This window comes from Anolis sagrei, chromosome 1 (assembly GCF_037176765.1).
Source record: "Anolis sagrei isolate rAnoSag1 chromosome 1, rAnoSag1.mat, whole genome shotgun sequence".
NCBI lineage: Eukaryota > Metazoa > Chordata > Lepidosauria > Squamata > Dactyloidae > Anolis > Anolis sagrei.
Genome location: NC_090021.1, coordinates 233,485,961 through 233,492,421, shown reverse-complemented (window position 1 = coordinate 233,492,421; position 6,461 = coordinate 233,485,961). Strand labels below are relative to the sequence as shown.

The 6,461-nt window shown below is 38.8% G+C and overlaps 1 pseudogene; it reads left to right on the top strand.

Annotated features, from left to right (window-relative positions):
* The first annotated feature begins 294 nt into the window (after positions 1-294).
* LOC132764086 (olfactory receptor 5AS1-like) lies at positions 295-889 on the top strand (annotated as a pseudogene).
* The last annotated feature ends 5,572 nt before the right edge of the window (positions 890-6,461 follow it).

The window sequence follows — 6,461 nt, the reverse complement described above, 5'->3', positions numbered from 1 at the left end:
AACTTTGAGGTCCCTCATTCATAGAGTCACAATATGTTGAAGTTGACTTGATGGCAGCTAACAACAAAATGTCTCCTGCCTGTTGGATCCAGTGCTCTCTTTCTGCAAAATGCATTTTGCACCAGGGTTCTTACTCTGTTACCTCTAATACAGAAATATAGTCAGATGTTTCTCCATATCTGTTTCAGGGGAAGGCAGATGAAATAATTTTCTAAAATCAAAGCAGGTTAAGGGTTGATTCTTCTCCTTGATTTCTTTCAGTGATTCAGCAGAAATAAAAACAAAACTAGAAAAATGGTGAAGTAGAATCATAGCACAGTGGCTGAGTTCATGTTCCTTGGCTTCAAAGATCATCAAGAGATTGAGATCTCTCTTCTTGATCATCTATGTGCTAGGAATATCGAATCATTGTGTCAATCTAGATCAGCCCCTGCTTGCATAGTCCAATGTGCTTTTTCTCAACAATCTGACCTTTCTGGACCTCAGCTATTCCTTTTCCATTGCTCCCAAGATGCTGGTCAATTTTTCCCAGGATGCATTGCCCAAATGTGTCTGTTTGCTTCCTTTGCAGATTCAGAGTGTCTCCTGCTGGCTGCCATGGCATATGACTGCTACATGGCTATTTGCAATCCACTACTCTATCCAATTCTCATGGCCTCCAAAGTGTGCATTTTCTGGTAGCTTGTTCTTATCTCATAAGCAACATGAGTTCTTTGGTGCACACTTTTTTTTTACTTTCCACCTTTCCTTCTGCAACTCCAATGTGATGAACCATTTATTCTGTGACATCCCTCCACTGTTAGCCCTTTCCTGTTCCAACCCCTACATCAAAGAAATCCTCATCTTTGACTTTGCCCTATGTGGCTTAGTACATTCTTGTTCATCCTAACTTCCTATGCCTATATTGTTTTTACCTACTTGAATAAAGCTACAAGCTAGCTGGTTGAACACCATGAAAGCCATCTATTGCATGGGTATCAGCTTCCTCCCAGAAGACTAAAATCAAAGGAAAGCTTCACAAGAACCACCACTCCTCTTAACCTTTCCCCAGCAACAGCAAGAGTATCCCTCTGGGCAGTTAAATCAGGAAATCCCCATTGGGTGGTCCCTCACGAGGATCTGCCTCCAGGGGCAAGCCAGGAATGGGCAACTTGGAAGTCCCTGAACAGAAGTTCCAGAAGTGGAGTGGGTAGATCAAAAGACAACCTGGCAAAATGGCACTACCTAAAGGAATCCTGCACCTTGTGTGACTGTGGAGCAGAACAGACAACTCCACATCTGTATGCTTGTCCACAGTGTCCTGCCTCATGTACAAAGGAAGAATTGTTGGAGGCTACAGACAATGCAGTGGTGCATCTTTAGTCAATAGATATTTAGCCACTTGTGCGCCTTCTATTTTTATCAGTTTTATACTAATTTATGCAATGCTTTTGAGATGAAATAAATAAGTAAACCATCCTGGGTATCTCCACAGCAAAAAACCATCATAACACATTATCAACTTGCACCTCACATTTGATAGCTGTTGTCTTTTCTTATGATGTCCTCCTCTTCATGTACCTGCACCTAAGTTCCAGATAGAAATTGGACACAGATAAAATAATGGCTGTTTTTTATACTGTAGTGTTTCCCATGTTGAACCCCTTGATCTACACTCTGAGGAACAAAGAAGTGAAGGATGCCTTGGAGAGAACACTGGAAAGAAATGTGTGCTGTTATCAATGATGAATGCTCAGCTGTGGGGAAAACACTCACTAAATTACAAACTCAATGAAACAGGCTGTCTGAATAAATTTAGCTACCTTTTTGGCAGTTCATAACATTTCTTGCCTGTTCTAGAAAAGCATAAAGCTACGAGCACTTGTTGTTGCTGTAGTTTCCACAATTAGCATAAAAGGTCACTGCTCAAAATCAGGGTTATTTCTTTCTCTGAAGCACAGCAAATAGAGGCCTTTGAGATAGATCAAGTTTTCATGGTCCATATGAAGCAACAATTGCAGTTTAGGTATGAAATAGCTTCAGTTTACAAAATTGTTGCCAAAACTCACTCAAGAAGACCAATGTAAAATATCCTGTTCTTTCAAAAGCAACAGAAATGTGGTTTCTTTCATATTTCCAAAGGAGTGAATCAGGAATTAACATCCCTATACTTAAAAGACAAGCTTCTAGGCATTATGTCAGGGATAGGTAGAAAGTAGTTGTAAGTCTACTCAAAAGACAGGAAAAATGTTGCTATGGGTCTACCCTGGGTATAGGCAGAGGGTAGGTCTGGGTCTATTCAGCATTTAAATATAGTTAAGGGTAAGTCTCAAGGTGGTGTGCAGTCAGTTTTTAAAGATTCCCGACTCATAACAAAATTATTCTACCTCTTTCTCAAATTATACTGCTGAAATGTAAGATGCTTGTGGTGACCAGGAATAGCTTTTGATATGGCAGGATTTGGAAATGTGTGCAGAACAATAAAGTTCTTATTTAAAAAAAGCAATACTCTGAGTAGACTACACAAATTTGTAGTCTGCCCATCCTTGGATTTCTAGCCTTGTATAGATATCATATCAAAGTTGTATGAGGCTCAAATACTTAGAAACCTTGACATACAAAATCACATTCTTTCAGAGAGGAACTACTAAAGAGGTATACTCTCCTCCATTATTCTCTTCCTTACACTTCCCTGTTTCCACTCTGAATGCGAGAATGACTTTTTTACCATTTTAAGTTGATACTTTAAATTATTTCTGAGTAATGCCCAAACTACATAATAAAAGAAGAGTTTGGCTGCCACATTGTGCCTTCTCCTCATATTTCTGTGATACTGTATATGTAAAGAATGCATATGAGCCTAAATGGAATTCCTACTCCCAAGTAGATTAGATCTGCTGAAATAATGGGAACCTGATAACATTTGTGTAATTCCCATTAATGTTTTCAGTCTATTGTTGGACTCAGCATAATGCGCTGTAGCAATATACAGACTCCTTCTGTGAAGCACAGCCATTTTATTAGATGTCTGCATACAATGATTTCATATCACACATCTTTTTGTACTAAGCATTCCCAGGAAATATAATTGATGTCTTGATATTATGCAGCTGGGGCCAAACAAAAATAGCAGCAGAAATAACGCTACAGACTGCAAGCATACCTATTGAATATCTGCATCTCTAAGAATGCTCCAATCCTTTTTTCGCAAAATTAAATAATTCACCACCTTACATTCTCTATGCCAGATTGAATTTTCATTAATGTGGTATTGCTAGGCATTTTTCATGTACACAACCCACCTAATGGCCTGATTGTGCATGGTTTTCTTCCCAAAATAGAGAGAGGTTGAATAAGAACCTGATTCAAAATGTTGTTGAAATAGACCCCAGCATGGACTGTCTACCTCAAACTCTAAGTTATTGTGTATGTCAAAAAGAAAGTTGCAGGAAGAATTAAAAACCAATGCAGGGTTCAGAATGTTGTTTGGGTTGGAAGTAACAAAAATCATTTTTAGTAAATTAAAATGAAGTATTTTTATAATGGGACAAGGCAAAGCGAAGCCCAGTTTTGTTTTGGAACCCTTTTACCCACTCTCTCAAATGACTTTTGGCAATTGATTAGCTGCTACAAAGTGGACTTTTAGTGAAGACTGTATATAAATATTAAAATTTAAAATTTAACTCTACAAAAGAAGGGAAATCCTGGAAAGGTAGTAGAAATTTCTACCAAGTTCCAAAAGCAACCAACAACTGCCTGTACTGCCTAAAGTGAGATAAGGTGAACAGAGCAAAAGAGAAAGAACAAAGAGTTGAGCTGGGAGCTGACTTGTAAAACCTATGGGCTCCTCCTCAGCCTTTCCAAGCCTGGTGTCATGTACCTTGTTGTAAATGCTCACCCCACACTGCTCTTTGTACCAGTAGCAAGCAATGGCATCCGTTCCCCATAGCCAGGCAGGAGTGAGAGTACATTTCTTCTCAAGCAGTTTACAATTATTTTAATTTATCATTATTTAATAGAATCATGTTTGTGCTTTAATGTTATAATGTATTGGAGGTTTTTTTGCATTTGCTTAATTATATCATAAGGCAGTATTGGAAAAATGGTGGGAAACTGAAAGAAAGGAAGGAAGGAAGGAAGTTTTTTTTTCATCTCAGGACTTGACAAACTGCAAGTCGCTTCTGGTGTGAGAGAATTGGCCATCTGCAAGAACGTTGCCCAGGGGATGCCCAGATGTTTTGACATTTTACCATCCTTGTGGGATGCTTCTCTCATGTCCCTGCATGAGGAGCTGGAGCTGACAGAGGGAGCTCACCCACACTCTCCCCGGATTCGAACCTACAACTTGTCGGTCTTCGGTCCTGCCGGCACAAGGGTTTAACTCATTGCACCACTGAGGGCTCCTACAAAAAATGATAGAAATTGGAAAATTTTAAAGAAATCAACAATACTGAAAGTAGCCTCTGGTTACAGTTACAAGTATGACTGATCTACAATTAAAAGTTTAGCATTTAAATCAGGAAACCAGAAAGTATCTAGACCAGACCAAACTCTGTGCAACATATATTCTATGTAACTCATTCTACTTTTTATTTTAAAAAATGGCAATTTAGATAGCATGGCATCAGCATTGGCTTATTCACAGTTCAATCCAGAGAATCTCTGTTTCTGTGCTTCCAATACATCCCATCTATGTGTCCCTACCACTACCCACAGGAAGGCATGGAGATGATATTATTTGTTCAAGTATAAAAATCATAAATAAGCTGTAATCTTCACACCTGGATAAGTTTCATGAAATATAACATCATTTCATGGAGCTTATTTGAGGCTGCCAGTGACATGGCTCATGTTTCTGCCAGATCTCTGGCCATATTAGTATTTATCACTTCCACTGCAGTTCATGAGACTTAGGCTATAATCCTGTGCATCCTTATCTGGAACTAAGTTCCTGTAAACTCAGTGGGACTCACTTCTGAATTTGCATGCACAGGGCAATTCTGTTAATCCCCATGCTGCAGTTTAATTACATTAACCATATGATGTTACTCCCAGTTGTGAAATCAGTTTGTACTGAAGCATGCCCATTAATCTTTTGGGCAATGGCTTTTAATTGAATTAAGGAACATATTTATGTGAGCAAAGGAAGAGAATTGTGATTGAGCTCCTTCCTTTAAAATGAGCGGGGAAGTGTCAAGGATATTCATACTAAATTTCATGTTCTTTGAACAAATGGCTGAACTGGAGGTAAACACTATCCTTTTTTCTTTTCTTTTCTTTTTCTTTTTTTTTTTTTGGATGAGTTTATATCATCCATTGTCAAAAGTGCATACTCCAAAACCTCCCACCTTGGAAACAAATCAACCCTCGTGACAAATCACTGTAGTGAAATCAACATGCCAAGACATTATTTAAAGACCACTTATCCAGAGTTGCATTCATTTACATTGCATGATGCATATAACCCATATACCATAATTCATAGAATGGCTATGTACATTCAATGGTTATAAAAGTTCTCCATCTCCAGTAGTTGGTAAAGCTCTTTATATAAAAGCTTAGTTGCATAAAATTCTTCAACATCTGAAACACATAAATTGCTGGAAAGGGTTTAAGTTTAAATAAAAATCCAAAGAAATGAAACCTTAAGCTATCATTTGAAAGTCAGGTTGCCAGAAATTGAAACCAGAAGTCCTTGAGTCATAAACAAGAAGCAGAAGAATATCCAAAAGTCCAGAATGAAAGGCATGAAGATCAAATGACCGAAGATATCATAGCCAAAAATCAGATTAAAAGAAGTCGAAGCTTGTGCTTAAGTAACAATTATTTCTCACCTAATCTCTGAGATCTGCAATACCCTGCTGACTCTTTTCTGTACTCTAGAGGTGTGGGTATGCTCTAGAGGTGTGTTTAACCCCATTGTAGCTTGCTCAGAGGTGCTTGCTTCAGCTTCCTCTAGAGCAGTGGTTCTCAACCTGTGGGCCCCCAGGTGTTTTGGCCTACAACTTGCCGAAATCCCAGCCAGTTTACCAGCTGTTGGGATTTCTGGGAGTTGAAGGTGAAAATATCTGGGGGCCCACAGGCTGAGAACCACTGCTTTAGAGGGACTTGTTCAAAATGCTGGGCAGTGTTTGCCTCTACTGAAGTCTCATCTTCAGCAAATGGGAGCTGCTGACTTTCACTGCCTCGGCTGTCCCTTCTACCAGCTCTTCATCCTAGCTATCTGAGTTTACCATGATTGGCCTTTCAGCATTTCATGTTTCAGTAAATCATGTTTCTTGATACCAATAGGAATCAAAGTCCAGAATATCAGGGGGGCATTAGGTTGGGGATAATTAATTTCTCTTCATTACTATTCAGTTTTCTTATGCAGAATAGTTTCTGTTTTTCAATCTTGGCAGCCTATTTGGTTTGTACCATAAACAGATCCCATTTCGACGTAGTTCAGGATCTGGATTTAAAGCCAATTGTCTTCAAAGGAA